A 20,094-nucleotide genomic window follows, 5' to 3' on the forward strand; every position below is an offset into this window, starting at 1 on the left:
ATGTCACTGATTGTCTCGATTTGGTTCGCTGAAAATTGACTCTTAAACTATAATTTTATGGGAAATCAAACATCTACATAGCGGTCCCCCGACACACCTTGACAACAATTATGGACTAAAATATCACTTTACACTTAGGAATTATTTAAACTTAAAGTCAGTAAAATAAGTATATTATTTCATTACTTTTTAAAGTTATTTGGCGGGGTTTTTTTTAAATTTCTTAATTTAATTTTATTTCATGATTTTTAAACTTGTGTTGGTTATAGTGCAGAATAAGAACACTCTCAATTAAGTCAGCTTTCAAACAAAAAAAAACTAGATCGAAATCGGTCCACCCGTTTGAATGCTACGATGCCACAGACAGACAGACAGACAGACAGATAGACAGACAGACAGACAGACAGATAGACAGACAGACAGACAGACAGACAGACAGACAGACCGACAGACAGACACGTCAAACAGACACGTCAAACTTATAACACCCCTCTTTTTTATTGGGGGTTAAAAATAGTCATGTGGCACTGAACTCGAGTGAACAAAACTTTTGAACTTTAACCGCGAGATTGCAAGAAGTCTTCCCTGAGGCGAGAAGTTTCGATGGCACATTGTACTGGATTTGCCTCTATTTCAAATCGAGGCAATTGAATACATAGAAAAATAGCTTATAAATATACCCATGTTTTAAATGTAAAAGTTTATGTCTGTTACCTCTTCACACCTTCAACTAATTAAGGTGAAAATTACGGAAGTATTTTAAACCTGAGAAAATATATATATTATATAACACGGAAAATGTACGGTTTATTAATGCAAAGAAGTTGCAAGCAACAATTTATTTCAAATAAAAATACAAATAATTTATTTCCAGAAAAATACAATATTATACAACTTCAGATTAAGACAAATCCCCACACTAGGCATAGCCTGTCCTGTGGGGCCAGTAGAAACATTCTTGTAAAATTTTATAACTTTTACACTTAAGTTAATTATATATATTAAACATTTACAACGAAAGATTAGAGGTAAGATTATATTTATGTCTAGTAGTATTCCTTGGTAGGTTGTATTTCTTGATACCATCAAGATTCTATCAAGTTGATAGAATCTAAATATATATCTAAGGTCAATAATAAAAGGAAATTCTATCACCTCCAATTCAAAACTGAACTATCGATTTCCTCCATTTCCTAGAGCCGGATTTTAATGCTTTGACATTTAGAAACGCTTACCATTAACATTATATGATCAAAAATGAAAAAAAGATCAATGAAGATTTAATGAAAATGACTCCGAGTTGCGACTGTCCCTTGGTTCCCTGTCTATCAAAAGGTCTAAAGTTGCGTACAAATTGAGCATGTGCGGTGTGTCCCACGGTGCTCGGGTAGTCTGACTTACGGTTATTAAGCATCGACGTACCATAACCGGAGAGGTTGCATTTGTATTTATCAGCCAAGGGGATGTTTTAAACTTTTTGTATGGTTTGGCCTGGTTTTAATGAAGCCGGCCACCGTTACCGAAACCGGTGTGGGAGTTATTATTATCATATTGTATTAGGTAAAAAATTGTACATAGAGTACCAATATCTTAAACTCCCTGGGCCTCCAAGCTCCGACTTACTCGCCTAAAAACAAGCTTTTTTCGCTGTATGTTACGTATCCTGACGATCTTGTCCATTTGAGAAATATAACTCGACGTTTAATAGAATTTTACAGGAGCAAATTAAAAGTGTTTGCGTATGCTGAGGAATTGTTTTACTGCCGCACTCAGAGTGGAACATTAATTACTTGATTGTAATTAATTCAAAATTTTGACATAAGCCCCATATATTATCTGTCAAACTCTTCATTAAATTGAAGGTTAATCGTAATTAAATGTCTCTGAGTACGGCGGTTAGTCTGATTAATATTATATTATAATTAAATATTACATTCATTATTACAATAAATTAATTACGCATTATGCATAGATATGAATAATTAAACTATTATAGTCGGGGCATTTTAATAGGTCACATTTGACAATTGATCAAAATTGCACAATAAATAAATATTTTCGTTTTGTTATAACTGCACAACTGATTAACTTTTTTCAATTACGATTAAGTACATATTTATTGTAAATATGACGATACGAATTATTTAACGATTTGCTTTTACTAATAAACAATTCTAAACGTAATAAACAAATACTGATCTTAATAATTGTACGTCGTTATAATGTTACGTCAGCTGACCTTTTTTCTTTTTAAACTCTAGGGATGTTACTCTAAAAATAGAAAGTGAATAAGTAGAATCAGATGCATTGATTACTTGTAACAAAATATCCCCATAAATTAATAAACACGTTGTAAAAAGTAACACATATTTATGTGAAATGAATAATGATAATACTACAATGAATACTAAATTTAACAGTTTTTATAATTCAAGTGAATAAATCATACCTTGACTGACTGATAAATAAAATTACTATGTTAAAGCGCAGATCAATAGGCGTGATAGTTTTTCCGTAAAGTGTACCACAAAATGTACAGGTTCTGGGATATACTGGGTACTCGCTTCTGCGCCCTGAATAATAATAAAAAAACAGAGTTACGCATTCTGTTTACCAAGCCGACGATATGCGATGTCCCTTTATGATACATCGTTGTGATCTATATTGTGTTTGTGTATAACGTTTCATTGGTGTTCCAAAGCAAATTACTATGTACGTGTTACGTTACGTCGCCATTATGAATATGTTTTGAACGTCGACTTTCCGATCATTATGTGGGAACGATCATGTCATAGTTTTTAGGGTTCGTTACCAATAAACAAGAAACCAATCCCTTCCGTCGATTTAACTGACATAAATATCCTTACTAACATTAACAATGAAAAGTGTGTATGCCTGTCTGTATATTACTTCTTCACGTTTGAACGACAGAATCGATTTGAATGCAATTCGGTACAAAGATACTCTAAGAGAAGCTATAGACTATGATGGTTTTTGTAGCGGATTTTTTTTTCAATTGCTTCTAGTATGGAGAAATATCAACCTACAAGGAACTCTACATCATAATATTATGTTTAGTTTGTATACAAACTTTATACAAATTATACAATTCATTAGACATATTAATATTATTATGTGGAACCCTCTGTACTCAACAGGCATAAGTTTTGCTTCCAATACTATATTTTTATACCATGTTCGATGGTGTTGTCAGCTAAACTATATTAATTATGGAGTTTGATTTCAATGGCTAGGAAAATATAAAAGAAATAGAGCAATTATTATGAAGCGCAATGTTAAATGCCCGTAAAATTGTCATGAAATTATTACTTTGGCTTATAAATGCCAAATTGGCCAAGCAGCTTTATTTTTTATATTATTTTAATGAGGCAATTTTATTATCGATTTTATGCGGTCACTCGTACGCGTTTTGGCGGTTATCAATTGTATGTAATTAACAGCGCGACCGCGCCACTACGAGTATTTAAATAAATCGTTACATACAATTGCTTGTGATCTCGCAGTGTAAAGACCAAACCGCTCGTTCGCGCGGACGCATATAAATCGAGCCTCAAGCTGAATTATTGTGCAAACTGCAACCACCAAAACAAGTTAATGATTCATTAAAGTTAAATTATCGTCTCGCGTTCAATGGCCGATTCCAATCAAAACATAAGGCGGGCTGTAATTAGTGAGGTTACCATACGGCGTAATAGTTCGCCACAATTACGGGGCATGGCAAGTGGCAACAAAACTGTGGCGTGTGTGGCGTGCGTGCACGCTAGTTATGTAACCTGCGGACACAGGTCAATCGGTGATAGATGGTATCGGAACCCTTTAGAATTTAGGCACACGTGTAATATGTCGATCAGGAGTAACCAACTTTTATTTTGGACCGTACGCTAAGAGAGATGGCAAGACTCAGGTCTCAGGAAACCCTAGAATCTAGATAATATTAGTACTTAATAAATAATAACTGATTTAAGATATTATATCATATTATACTACTGCAGCGTTATCAAGCTAAAGCAGAACCGACAGACTGTAAACAAAAAGTTTTGTTCGATGTTTGATAACATTTCTGTCAATTTGCATGACGTGTTAATTGTGCGCTCTGCTCCGACCTTCGCATAATATTCCTTATTAAATCGAGCTTAAGTATTTTACTATAGTATTTAATTCCGTCTAAAAATTTTAGCATTAGTAAAAACCGGAAACCCAACACCTTAACGATAACAATCAGCTGTCTTATCGATTGAATCACTGTCAACTTTTAATTGTTTGGCGTGTTTGCATCAGTAATGTCATCGGGGGCTGAGCCCCAGGGCTGCGGGTTCAAATACCGGAGCGCCGCACGCGCCAACCGCAACTGTTTGCCACTTAACTCCCCTCGCTCAACTTAAACACCACTTAGTTTGTACACTCGGAGAAACACTTTATAATGTCTCTCCGAGTGTACAATTAATTGTATCAGAAATCTTAATAGGAGTGAGTGTTATAAAATAATAAATATAGTATAAGTAATAGCTGGCCCGACGGACGAAGACCCGTCATATTATTATATAAAATTTAAATTGTCAGAAGCTAGAGATTTCTTGTTTCTAATTAACCACGTCATTTTTTTTTCGCCTTAAATAATATATAAATATTATTTGCATGACATCACAATTAGATATTGCCTTTGTTTCTCCTTTTATATAAATATGTATATTATGTCAAATACGTATACTGTATAGTGGATCCGGACACCATGCTTAATTGTAAAAGATTTTATTAATATAACGGTTTTTTAAATAATTTTTCATTACCTCTCAAGGTATTTCTATTTTAAATACTGAATTTACACCTTCTTTTAGAATATACAACGTATATTATTAGAATACACGTAGGTAAGTTTCAGAGTGTACATTACTCTTTGTACACTCTAAACCTTACTTAGGTTGGGTTGCACCAGAGGCGTGGTTAAAGTTAAAGTTAGAGTTATGGTTATAGTTAAGGCAAATTTAACTTTAACCTTAACTTTGACCGGAGAAATTGACAGATGACAGCTGGTCCAACAAGGTTATAAATGAACGTAGGCGGGGGCGCTACTGGTAAAGGAGAACTGTCAAAAATGGCGTTTTTGTATGATGACAGCGTTAGTTTCTTTTGTCGCCACGTGCATTTAAAACCTTGTCGAGCTATGGTTATGGTTAAATATGACGTCTTGATGGCGTCCATTTTTAACTTTAACCAAAGATTTAACATTTTGCATTGTAGTTAAAGTTACAGTTATAATTAAAGTTAGTCGGTGCAACCCAACCTTAGTTACTTATATAGGTAAAGGCGGAATCTCAAAGCACCACAACGCTCTTTAATTTTTTTATATTAATTATCGTATTGTTATCGTAAACAAGTTACAAATCTAAATACATTTCATTTGATACTATGGTCTTTGACCCGATGACCCGGTGAACTTCGTATCATTTCCGTCCTAACTTTCCCTGGACATCCACGAATATTTCAAAGACAGACGAGTCGGTTCTGCCATTCTGAAATTTTCTGGTAATTTTACAAATAACGGGTGTTTCATTGTCGCTAGAGTACCTATATATTATACTAGCTGTTGCCCGCGACTTCGTCCGCGTCAACATAATAGGTGAGTTGTGCTTAAGGTTACTTAGAGCCTGTTTCAACACTTCCTGATAAGTGCCGGATAGGCTATCCACCACTTAACTTACTAAACTATATTCCTATGCCTATCCGGCCTTATAGACTAATCATACAATTATACTAAAACTAGCACTAAGCACTAAACACGTATTATCTACGACGTGGGTCGCGACGTGTTCGGAAGTCGTCCTGGGAACCTCCTGTAGACGACTCCAATCGGCCAGAACTCCTGCTTCTCGAAAGTCGGTAGATGATGCGACGGGACTCTCACCACAAAGGAGCTAAAATTCACTTTGTGGCGGGACTCCAAGCGCTCGACCCTCAAGACGAAGTGGTCTGGTCCTGGACTACACCTTTTTTTTGTGGTGGGGAAATGCCATTATGCATCCCCAGCAGTGATGTAGTCCACGACCTGCTCGACCGTCGTGGACCAGTGCAGCCTACAACGGCGTCGCGGGAGTCTCACGCCACAACAGCGGTTCGGGTCTTTCGGGTGCGGTGCCGTGATGTTGCGGACCACGGTTTTCTTCTTCCTCTCGACTTTTATAAACCCGTCATCATCGCACTTTCGGTCCTTTTTGGAGAGAGGACACTCTTTTTTCCCTTTGTTTTTGGAACAAAGACGCGGGGGACAAGCGTAGTTCGGCCGCGGCTCCGTTGCAGGCGGAGAGCGGGTGGCGGGGGCGGCAGCAGCAGCAATGACATGCGCGTGCGTTGACCCGTCTGAAAGTGCTGACGGGCTGAACGTGATCGCCTGCGCAGCTCGACGGCGGGTGACGTTGGCGGCATCAGGTGACCTACATATTGAATTACCACTCTTTAATTATGATAATTCATTACGTAGCTTATCGCTGATCGTAGAATCTGATGCCTCCAGTCTACCTCGAACTTCGGCCAACTCTTCTTTCAGGAACCTGATGTCCTCTAAGAGATGACTGATGACGTCGACGTGGTCCAGCGTCATGGGCGGCAGCTTGTGCAGTTTATTCGCCACAAAAGCCGGCACCTCATTCGGATCCGTTTGCTTCAGCAAGGATATTATATCCTGCACGCTTCTTTCTGTTCCATCCCTCCGTCGCGATGGCATATTCGCGATTTGACCGAGCGTCTCGTACAGCAACTGCTTTCCCTGGGCAATCTTCTCGCTGGCGAACGAGGACTTGCAGATCTGCAGTATGCTGATCTCGACAGGCGTGCTGGATGAACGCCAGCAACTTATTCGCCACGAGCACCATGGTGACGTGCAACGGTAATCGCAAAAATATTAATTTAATTAATATTTGCTGCGTGTGCATAACGTGGAGCGCGACCGTTCACTGGCTCGACACATTACACACTGACTTTATCAGTTTACTTTAACGTTAACTTTATCAGGAAGTGGTGAAACAGGCCCTAAGGCTGCGTTTCCACCAGAGATGTGTTACGAGGAATGTGTTTTTATTTTTTAAGATCCAATAGCATCACCGCGCTGAGCGATGTCACGGCAAGCACACGTCAATGAAGCGATTCTATTGGTTCTCAAAAACACATTCCTCGCAACACAATATCGCTGGTGGAAACGCAGCCTTAGGGTCAATTCAGACCGCAACGTGACGCGTAGATGCGTTTCTAAATTTGAATGGATTTGACAGATTTCAATTGCGTCAGACGTCTTGCAAATCTGTCAAATCCATAGGGGGAGGGGGGGCACATTGATTCACGGGGCACATTGGTACAGTATCTATATCTCAAAACCGATAAACGCTACACAGTGCGGCACATCACTAGAATGCTCAAGGACATTCACAAGAATGACAGTTGTAACACCGCTCGCCGCCAGTTTGCCGTTGGGCCTCAACGGTCACTAACGTGTTGGAAGTGGCGTGCGCCGCTGCCTACAAAAAAAATACGTGAAATGTAATTGTGTCTCAGGAGGATACTCTTAGTTGCTTTTGTTATTATTTATTACTAAAGGTAAGTAAATACAGTTATTATTGTATTTTAAAATGTTTTTGATTGCAAGATTATTATATATTCGATAAAATTAATTGTTTGTGGAAAAAGTCCTTTGGGGCACTTTGATACGGTAATGAGCGGGGTACAATGATACGTATCAATCTGCCCCTCTAGTGTATTAAAGTGCCCCGTCAAAAATAATAGTTTATTTTATTGTTTTTATTTTCTTTTTTTCAGAAAATGGTGCGCACGTACAAACCCAAAACTGATAGAAAAAATATCAATGAAGAAAACATTGAAGATGCAATACGTGAAGTATTGTCAAAGACTTTATCTATACGCAAAGCAGCCGACAAATATGGCATCAAAACTGCAACCCTACAACATCGCATAGAAAAAGCCAGAAAATCATTTGAAGCTACCAGAACATTATCTACAAATGAAGTATCCTCTTCATTACAAGCAGAATCTTCTTTATCACAAGCAGGTCCATCTTCACCACAAATAGCACCATCTATGGAGATGGCACAAATAGCATCATCTTCAGCACACACTACTACTGCAGCTTTATCATCACACACTGCTACAGCTACTTCATCAAACATCTATGGTTCCAAGTATACTGTGGCACAAGTTTTTTCAACCGAACAAGAAAAGGCATTGACTCAATATTTATTGAATTGCAGTAAAATGCACCACGGCCTTACATTGAAAAAGCTTCTGACTTTGGCATACGAATACGCAGAATTATCAAAGTGTAATTATCCAAAATCCTGGAAAGAAAACAAATGCGCTGGAAAAGATTGGGCAGCTGGCTTCAGGAAGAGAAACCGAGAATTGAGTCTACGAAAACCAGAAAACACAAGCGCAGCAAGAAGCTTTGCTTTCAATAAAGCTGCTGTAGCTCAATTTCATGATAATTACGAACGCATAATGAGACAACACAATTTTACACCCGATCGAATAATAAACTTAGACGAAACAGGCATAAGCACAGTCCTTTCCACTCCTAAAGTTATTGCTGGAAGAAAACAAAGACAAGTGGGACAAATAGTTTCTGCAGAACGCGGAGAGTTAGTTACTTTCTGTGGTATTATTACTGCAACTGGTTCTTCTCTTCCTCCAGTTTATGTCTTTCCAAGAGTTCACTATAAAGATCACTTCCTAAATGGTGCTCCTGATGGAAGTCTAGGGTTGGCAAACAGAAGCGGCTGGATGACATCAGAATTGTTTATAAGAGTTTTGAAACACATTCAACGCCTTACTTCGAGCAATAAAGATAACCCAATTCTAATCATTTGTGACAACCACGAATCTCACATTTCAATAGAAGCTGTTAACTACTGTCGTGACAACGGTATTGTTTATTTGAGTCTTCCCCCACACACGTCACACAAATTGCAACCGCTTGATGTCAGTGTGTTCGGACCCTTCAAAGGCAAATTGAAGATAGCATTCAACGACTGGCACATTCAAAATGTTGGAAAAACTTTGACCATATACAACATTGCTGAACTGTCAAAATTAGCATATTTGGAATCATTTACACCAAAGAATATCATAGGTGGTTTTTCCAAACCTGGAATATGGCCAATTAATAAACTGGTATTTGGCGATGACGACTTTGCACCGATAGACATTTTCAGAACAGGTTATCATGATTTGACAGATGAGAATACTCACAACACACAAGATTTACATTTTGTAGACTCAGAAAGAAGTCAAAATAGTGAGGTTGTTGATAGAGAACAAAATAAAACTCCAACTTTGGATGCCGACCCAGTTTCAGTGTCTGTTGCTGACGATCCTTTACATGTTTCTTCATCAAAGGCTATTCTTACTCCTGAAGAAGTTAGACCTTATCCAAAAAAGGCGATTACTGACAGTGTCTTAAAAAGAAAAGGAAGAGAAAAGGGACGATCAAGAATATACACTGAAACACCAGAAAAAAATAGATTAGAAAGCTTACGTAATGAAAAGGACAGAAAAAGAGAATTACAAAAAGCAAAACAGCATGCAAAAGAATTGAAAACAGCGAAAAATCTGTTGGGATTAACTGAGCCAAAAAAGAAAAAGAGAGTGACTTCTTTGCCTGCAGAAATAGATTCCGATTCTAGTCAAGATGAAGTCGTGATGGCGAGTGATAGTGAAGACATTGAAATGCCGTGGGAATCAGAAGAAGAGGTAATTAATGAAGAACCAGTTAATCCTGAACACATAAATATTGGAGATTTCCTGCTAATTAAGTTTGAGAAGAAGAAAACTGTGATTCACTACGTTGCCAAAGTTGTATTTAAGTATAATGTGACAGAATATGAAGTATTATATCTCAGAAAAAAAGCAGGGTCTTCTAAGTTTGTATTTCCAATTGTGGAAGACAAAGCAAGTGTGGATTTTAGAGATGTAGTTTTGCAATTACCAAAACCAACTTTCTCCAAAGGCACATCTCGAACATCGTCGCTTTATTCATTTTCGGTAGGTTTAACTCGATATAATATCCAGTAGATTGTTTTGTAATTTATATGAGAGTTTTTATGATTATTTATGTTAAATTTTTGATGTTTGTTCATTTTTTAAAGAAAAACATTGTTCATTTTGATAGGAGGTTCTAATATTATATTTTATTTACAATATTCAATGTTAAAGTCTGATTACTTAGTAAGTATATAACTGATTATATAATTAAGAAAATAACAGAGAATTCGTCTTGTTCTATGATGAAAATATTGTTTTTTTTTTGTGATTATATTCCATAAGTAACTTAAGAGACTGATTATGGCTAATGTGCACTCTTAATAAAAAGTGTTTTGCGATCTCAATCAATAAAATTGTTTTATTTCTTAATTTTAAGTAAAAATACAGTTTATATTGGGTTTTTAGTCAGTTTAAATTTGCATTTCATATAGATCTAAAATACGTATCAAACTGCCCCACCCCATGTATCAAAGTGCCCCACTGGTGGGGCAGAATGATACAAAAATGATTTTTTCTTAAAATCAGTTTATCTCTATACGTCGCCAGTTTTTGCGGTTTTTGCGTAGCCAAAATATAAGCTGACATATCAGCCAATGCACACATCAAAACAAATATTTAAACATAATGCTTTATGGTCCTCAGAAAAGAGATTGAATTTTTGTGTATCAAAGTGCCCCCACTCCCCCTACTCATTTAGAAATGCATCTACGCGTCGCGTTGCGGTCTGAATCAACCCTTAGTCAGATAAAATGACACACGAGCAATATTCGTTTAAATAATTGCGCCTTCTAGTTTTCTGACACGGGACTGGTTTTCGTAATTTTGATGAGAGAAAAATTTGCTTTTGTTTTGTAGAGAAAAAAAATTATAAGCTTTTTATATAAATTGTTATCATGGATGGGGATTCATATGATATGACACACATATTAATAAAAGCGCATTCTAATGTAACAAAATTTAAATGGTTCTTTACGTGGTAGAGCCATGCTTTGGCACGAATGGGCCGGCTCGACCGGGGAAATACCACGGGCTCACAGAAAACCGGCGTGAAACAGCGCTTGCACTTTGTTTCGCCGAGTGAGTGAGTTAACCGGAGGCCCAATCCCCTAACCCATTCCCTTCCTTACCCTCCCCTATTCCCTCTTAAAAGGCCGGCAACGTACCTGAAGCTCTTCTGATGTTGCGAGACTCTTTACGGACTTAAAATATAGGTGCCTAAGTACCTATAGAATTTCGTTAGCTGTTCTGTGGTTTAAGCGTAGAGAGGTAGCAGACTGACACATTAAATAATTTATGTTTAAACGTATATAAATATTGTTAGGTACATTTACAGTAGGCAGGTACACTATAATACATTTTTGTGTTTTTTACCACAGTTTCTTATTAGGTAAGAGGTGGGTATTTCCTAGGAGTATTTTGGTACTGAACCCGTCCACACAAAAGTAATACTATACCTACCTAATATGTATCTAAAGCCTACCGGTAATAGATAAAATTAATTAACTGATTTACACTCCAACAAACAAAAATCTCCATACCTACGTCACTCACCAGTTTCGACGATTATTTTAAATACAAAAAATATCACACACTTTTATATTTCATTTTTAATTACACAAAACACTTTAAAATATACAAAAATGAAAATACTTTTGTCTCTTGAACGACCGCACTACAAATGGGATTTTGTCAGGGGCGGCTTTAGGGTGGCTAACGGAGGGGCGGAGCGAGAAACACCCTTACTTCTTTTCGCCCCTCCATTGGACAAAATGCGAGGAGGCGGGCCCTGACATTAATATCTCATTAAGCCCTCTTGAGGTTTCACCTTCGTGGCCAGAAGTTGAAAGGAGCAAGACGACCTACTATTGACTTCAGGAAGGAATATAACGACTTTTGTGAAAGTTAAGTAGTGTGTGGCAACGGTGGAAAATGTCGTGATATTTAATGATTTTATTGATTTTACAGTTCTGACTTGATGTGAAGGTGTGTTGTCTACTTTTATATTTTACAAGATACAAGCTGTAATTTATATTCTAATTCTATTGTTAATTTTTCTACAGGTTAACGCGTTCCATGACCTAGGTACTTACAACTTTATTTCAAATTATTACTTAAATTGTTCATAGCGAACATAATCAGTATCTAAAACTAGAAAAATACTCAATATTGCTTCAACTCCCAAGCGACCGCGATAACAATAGATAAGCTATTGTGTCTGGTTTTTCCACGATCGAGGTGTGTATATCTAGAGCTACAATGTAGCTTAGGCAGGTTTTTTACTATTTATTTACGTAGTTTCTTACTTCTTACATTTTGTATACCGAATACCGAAAGATAAAATATTTTAAGCATAGACTTCAAAAACTAAGGGTAACCTTTACCTTTAGTTTTAATGATTAAGAATTTCCTATAAGATGAAGAGATTTCTATAAAAAAATCTGCTAGAAATGAAAGATATCAAAAGACTGGCCGAAAATGATTAAGTACATGATATTATAAGACAATGATATTCTATGTTACTAATTGTTATAAGAGCGTAAAACTTTATTAATATGATGAAGCAAGCAGGATTCCACACACTGTTACGTAGGTCTATTTGTGTATTTTAAATAAAATGTTGGGAACAACTACAAATAATACACTATAATATTTTGAACCATTTTATTAAGATTCTCATTTTTATAAAACAGAATGAACTAACTTACATTACAAGTGTTACCAATGCATTCCATGCGCCGATGTAACCGTTATAGTAATATATTATTAACAAATAACTCAACGTAAAATATACGTCAAACTACGTACTTCAACTAATTTGTGTTCCAAAAAAACTCTATACAAAAACAACAGGAAAGGTGCTCTTAGAGATACGATATCTTAAAACGGTAGATATATTTTTATGATATATAACCTAAATTACGTCACTACGTCTTGGGTTATGATAAATTACTCTTTCCGAGTCTTTCTGGCAGTTATTTATGCAAACACTAAAATATTATATAAATATATAATAATTAAAGTGCCGATTACGGAGTGAGCTATACGTGACGCGACGTGTTCCCAAAATCAAAACATAATCACTTTTCCTTGAAAAAAAACTAACCATCACGAGTTGGTTCAGGAATTAACTTAAACGATCATCTAAAATATTTTCTTTACTACGATTTTAAAAACAATGACCCACGTAATTTGGAATTTCGTCGTATCTCTGAGAGCGTCCTAAACGTATTCTATAGCCTTATAAATGTAATTTGTTACATAAGTCCACTGGAATGGACTTGAGCCTGGTTTCTGAGGACCTCAGAAACTGGGCAATAAAATAACATTCACTTAATAAGCCTCTGTAAAGTTTCGAATACGAAGGGACAGATGGCGTTTTTGGTTACAAGATTTCGGGAAAAACGTTTTTATTGTGTGCACTTGCAGTATGCACGAAATAAATTACTACAGCTGGTCGAATACTGAAGCCCTATTCCATGGGTGGTGAATTTACAAGCCGCCTTTGTCTTTTTGCCTGTGGCAGCCTAAAAGGCTCTTAATTTTGTATAGCGCTTTAATTATACACATTAGAAATATATTAAAATACTGTTAAATATAAGTTGTTACATGTCCAACAAATTTAACCTTCGGGACTAGAATTAGGATAACCTGCGCTCAGGATTGCGATACAATAATCTTCTACATGTATTATAATAAAAGTTATAATAGGCTTATTTCAATATTATTGAATATTATACATATTGCGTGTTCTTACAAAATAAGACACTGTTACCGTCAAATATTTGGTATATTCACACCATGATGTGTTGATACTCAGGTCCAAAAAATTTAGGACCAAAAACGACAGACCAAAATACATATATAACGATTGGAACCAAGTAAATTATGTCTTGAAAACGTCACGGTCACTTTTCGTTACCTTGTTTCATAAATCCTATATTTTCTGGCATGAGTATCGTCACTATAAAATTACTGTTATTGCTTCTGATATACGGATCATTATATCCACTAAACTTTACACACTTTTATCAGCATTCAGATAACTAGGTATACACAATCAAACGAAATAAAAATTTTCATGGTCTTTGACTTTACCTCCATTGTTTTAAAGTTCTTGACACTAATGTCTACAACTTCAATGTCCCTTGTCATAACTTCGAAAGCAATTATTTTATTCTTATATAATATACTTGCAAAGCTGACGTACGCACACAATTTTAATCACAGTAGGTGTGCAAAAGGAAAATTGTGTCTTATTCTAGCTAACCCTATATTGCGTGATTGGGGTATCAACTTGTGATTGTACCACATATTGGGATACTGTGAGCAGCCCATAAATCTATAGCTCTAATCAGTCGTTGTGCTTTACGTATTGCTTACAGTAACAAGCAGTATTTACACGACATTTATAAAAGTATTACGAGTCACGAATTATGTGCCTATGAGGTATCTAGGTCTGCGATTGCTAACAATTGGCCCACTTCAATCACCTGTCCAAAATTACTTCAAAATCGGAAGGTTTTTGAAGTGGGCCCATAACCTATCACTAATTAAAAATTAGGTCACTTGTTTTGGAGCTCAGTTACGAGTAATCTTATTTTATTTATATTCAAATATCCTAAATATACATTGCTTATAGTTATGTCCAGATTATCACCATTAATCTTATTATTGCATACTGTTTCTTTTTGTACAACACACCGCGAACTTTTAGAGTGGTACCTGCTACCGGTGGACTCAGGTTTTAGGCACATGAACAAATGGCTGGCACATCTACTGTCTTTCACCTCAAACGACGATGAATTTTATCGCATCTTCCATTATAGTTTTTACGAGTTCTGTTATTGTGCGGTGGCGCAGCGTTTGTGGTTTGTCAACGTCCCATGCGCGATTTACTAAATGAGTTGTCATAACATGGACAGGATACCTACTTGAGGACCTGGTTTTATGGCGTTATTGGCGAGCCCTGCTGGTACACAGATATTGCGTTCGGCTAATAGTGTCCATTGCACATTTTATCTCAAAAATATAGTCATTAACCAAACAACTTATCACTTAACAGCAATCTATCATTTTAAGGCCATTTATCACTATTGTATTCATCGGGGATACCTCTACGAGGTTCTTTCGGCGCTAAAATTACAATGAACGCCGCCATCTTGTAAAGAAACTATTTACAGAATGATTTCATCCCGTCAAAGTCATTGAACTTTGAAGTAATTTGTATGCAGTCGAAATTAAAACTATTAAAAAATCCTAGTGGAGTTTTATTTCTTGTGTCCAAGTGAATAATATATTTATAGGTCTATGTGTACATCAAGCATAAGGTACATTTGGCACTGAATTTATATTTTTAATATTACGTAGGTACAACTCGACCATGTTGTTAATCTTGCTCAATCAACCATTGTTTTTATTTCCATTCAAAGGGAACATTGTCGAGTGCTATTCTTGGTTTAGTCTGTGGAGTTATTTCTATTTAACATTCTTTTTGGCTTGCACATACCCAAATTATTATAAGTACTGCGAATTTGGCTTGAGTTTTAAGCTCGTTTACGTTTACGATTGATTCCATGCATGTATTTTTTGACCCTTTCGTAAAACTTCACGACAGCTTCAGACAGGTACTTAATTACTTAATTATGTTCAAGTTCTCACGAATTTTAGTTAAAACCAACATCACTATAAGGCGACGCAGTGTTTATTGTAGCCCAAAAACGGACATCGTCTTTTTATTTGTTGATTCGAAAGAGTACTTAATTACAAATCCCCGAGTAAAACACCCAGGTGTCTCGCTTTAATAGTTTTTAAATTATCTCGAAAAGAAAATCCCAATCCCGCGTTCATAAAAAAGTGAAAAGTTATTATATTTCAAAATTGGTACACATTAGAAAAAAACATGTAATATAATACTTGTAGGACATACAAAAAGCTACATTATGAACCCTTTTTTAGTCGGCTATCACTTATGGGGGCCATGAAAACGAAGGAAATCGATTTTCAGTTTTTATTTTTTTCTGACTAAACTAAGTCGATGTCGAAAGCGCATGTTACTTTAAAAAAAAAGGTAATCATCACCACTACCAATAGTAAAAATACCAAATCCCTAACCCATGGAACTTTTGATTTCTATGACTGTAAAATATCTGGGATTGGCGGAATTTGTGGACTTTGTTTTTTTATTACACTGTTCGATCGTGTTGCTAACAAGGAACAAATTCTGCGAAGTAACTATAGTTGTCGAAGCTTAAAAGGTACTAAAAATTTAAATGTACTTTGTTCATACATTTCGACGAAATGCTTTAGGAAAATGTATAAGTAAGTGCTATAAAGTAAAAACAATATAATCAATGCATGTGTCACGTCATCACCGTTGCCGTCATGTATAATATTAATTGTCGTCAACATTCACCACTGGTGAAATTCGAACACCAAAGAAATATGTTTTTAATAATGTGGGATTAGCCACAAAACTTAGATATCAAGCTTCTTTTCATCGTTTTAAACTAGGATAGTATAATTGTTATGACGTCAGCGTCGGTGTTAATTAATTAATTACTTTCACCATCGTCACTGAGCTATTGTAAGGGATAGCCGACTAAAAAAGGGTTAATAATGTAGCTGTTTGTATGTCCTACAAGTATTATATTACATGTTTTTTTCTAATCTGTACCAATTTTGAAATATAATAACTTTTTACTTTTTTATGAACGCGGAATTGGGATTTTCTTTTCGAGATAATTCAAAAACTATTAAAGCGAGACAGACATCTGGGTGTTTTACTCGGGGTTTTGTAATTAAGTACTCTTTCGAATCAACAAATAAAAAGACGATGTCCGTTTTTTGGGCTACAATAAACACTGTGCGACGCCTTGATAATTTGGCTGTAGCAATATCGATTTTTCTCAGCAATGACTAAAGCTAAGAAATTAAAGTTCATTGTAAGTATTACACATAGCATAACTCGATTGGTCAACTTTTATAACACAGAATAATCAATCAAAAAGACTTCTGTAAAAAAAGGGATTCCTATTTTGGCAACAGAGGAGTGATTTAAGCTTCCAAAATTTGTACACAAATTGGTTCAAGCATACACTTTAATTTGCCCATAGCTTAGATGAAATGTATTTATGGTTTTTAAATTACGCGACAAAAACCATTTTGTCGCTTACGCCCGTTTTCTATGAGATGACGGGCCAGCCTCTCATAGAAAACAAGCAATCTAAAACATATCCAACACGGTTTTTTACTTTAACGCGGCGTCACCTTAAGGCGACGCCTTGATAATTTGGCTGTAGCGATATCGATTTTTCAGCAATAACTAAAGTTAAGAAATTAAAGTTCATTGTCCGTATTCATCATGTCTTTGTCTTTGAATTACTCATAGCATAACACGATTGGTCAACTTTTATAACACCGAACAATCAATCAAAAATACCTCTGTAAAATAAGGGATTGCTATTTTGCCAATAGAGGAGAGTGATTTAAGCTTCCAAAATTGTTGATTGGTTCAAGCGGTTCAAGCATACACTACAATTTGGTCATAGCTTATATGAAATATATTTATGGTTTTTAAATTTTAAATTACGCGAAAAAACCATTTTGTCGCTTACGTCCTTTTAATTTCTTGCTGTTCCATTTTTTGTTTTGTTGCTTGTTTTCTATGAGAGGCCGGCCAGGCCTCTCATAGAAAACAAGCAATCTAAAACATATCCAACACGGTTTTTTACTTTAACGCGGCGTCATCATAACCCATCAATCTTCGAGCGGCGCCCGGCTGTCGCATAACAATTAAAAATCTATTGTGTCTGCGATTTCCATTATCGAGGTATTAAAGAGTATCTTGCCTTACACTCTTACTTTGTCAATTTATCATTCTTTGCAATGCAACCCTGGTTAACCTCCGAACCTTCCATCTGAATCTATGCATACAATCGTCGCTGTAAGAAAAATATAGTTCTACCCTTAATCTAACCTTCTTAAATGTCGAACGTGTAATTGCTTTATCCGAGATTTCGGGATCGAGATAATACTAGTTCTAGCTTCAACAGCTTACATAGCTAAGTAATCCAACATCCACATTAGCCTATGTTAAAAAAATAGCGAGCACGTTTGAATTATAATAAGCATTTGTACACTTAATTATTTATAACCTATAACAATATGTTTGTACAAAACTAAGTAAGTACAAACAAACATTCGTCGGTGTCCTGAAAATTGCCACGTCACAATCACAGCTAAAGAAGAAGTAGGATTTTGACATCGCCTGTCACCTCAAGATTTGAAAGAACAAGGGGCATTTTTGTATGGAAGCCGTACCCAAGCTGTAGCACATCTACACATATATCAAATGAAAGGGCTTGAAAAGCTGAACATTTTATTATATGTCGTAAAATCTCTAAACCATGGGAGAAAAAAGTTAACGAGTTTTTCGTCATACTATAAAATGTTTAACTTTTCAAGCCTTTTCATTTGGTATATGTCTCAAAGTTCTACATTAGAGGGTACGAAATGCCCCTCCTGCTTTAACATTTTAACGGATTTTTTAACGAAAATGCTTCTTATTGACTGTTTGTTAAATCCGGAAGTTATGTTTAGTATCCAATCAGAAAGTTGAATTGGGCATAATATGATTCGAATATTTAAATTCCATTCAAGAGTTATCACTTTTTTAGGGAACTTTAACATGTATAACTTAGAGAGACAACTGCATTATCTATACTCGGTTTCTTAATTTCAATCACATAGATACATGTATAAAGGGTTACAAGCTCACAGTCCCATCTTACAGTTAGGTACAATCACTCACTAGAAGCGCTATAGTTATTTCGTAAAGACTATTCCCTCACCACAGCCTAGAAATATTTCTATTATTGTTTATATGAAATGCAATGTTATAAGGCATCGTGTTATAAGCCAGCGGTTATTTTCAAAAAAATATTTCCAAATCGGTAAACAATCCATTGAAATAAGTTGTATTCTATTTCTTGATATCATAAAATGTACATTAGGTATTGTTTACTTATTTGGATGAAACATCATCACATTCAATCAGAAGATCACATTACAATTGACAAATAATTACTAAGACATTTCGCAAAACAGTAGTAGTTAGGTACTCGATAATAATAATTAATATTACAATATTCCTTTACAATTTAAAGTGAAAATCTACTAAGCCAGCACGAATACTGGAGGCTGGTAAGAAGTATCGACAAATATTTATAGAGTACGAGTGCAAACATAACATAACAATAATTTATAAATGAAATACAATAATTACTTATAAGTAAATAAGTACAATTTACACTTTAAATTATTTTTAAATTAACCATACTATTTCAGACACTATAATATGTACGTTTCCCAAAATATTTCGATCACAATGTACAAAATTACTTACAAATTACACGTCATAACCTAAAACTATTTGAATTAAACTCCATCCGTTTTTCAAAATGGCGCAATATGTATGAGCGAGAGATATTAGCCATTTTCTTATTTACTTATACGAGGGATAATTAAGTTGGAAGTAAATGATTTTTCAGTGAATATTAATTAACCATCATATTGACCTTACTTCGGCAAGAATCCTATTTGCATATTTGTAGATACTTAGTCCTAGGTTAGGTTAGGTTGGGCTATAATGCAATTTAATTTAAATGTAAACAAAAATAGATCAAATTGAATTATTTAATTGCACGGTGTAAATAAGTAGATAACATTTAAATTCGTAGTCGTTTACATTTACAAAAAGTTGGATGGGAAAGAAGCAGCAATCCCTAATTCTGAAATTGGTAGGTACCCATCGTCGAAAACCGTCGATTAATGCATAAAATCAATTCCAGTCAATTACCTATAAAATTATTTCGTATAAAAATGTGTTTCTTCAATCCAGACTTATTGACAGTATCGAGGTATCGAGACAGGAGATTAAGTAACAATTTCATAATTATCGAATTGGTTAATTCGTTATTGATTGGTTGTGTACAAATTAACTTCTTTCAAAAACTCTCAGTTACTCGGCTTTAG

General features: G+C 35.5%; 1 long non-coding RNA gene across 1 annotated transcript; it reads left to right on the forward strand.

Annotated features, from left to right (window-relative positions):
• Positions 1–856: 856 nt before the first annotated feature.
• Positions 857–19,550, forward strand: LOC121738819. Its single transcript, XR_006037336.1, has 3 exons — positions 857–946; positions 14,304–14,310; positions 19,540–19,550. It is a non-coding gene; the product is annotated as an uncharacterized LOC121738819 (long non-coding RNA).
• The last annotated feature ends 544 nt before the right edge of the window (positions 19,551–20,094 follow it).

Source organism: Aricia agestis, chromosome Z (assembly GCF_905147365.1).
Source record: "Aricia agestis chromosome Z, ilAriAges1.1, whole genome shotgun sequence".
Lineage (NCBI taxonomy): Eukaryota > Metazoa > Arthropoda > Insecta > Lepidoptera > Lycaenidae > Aricia > Aricia agestis.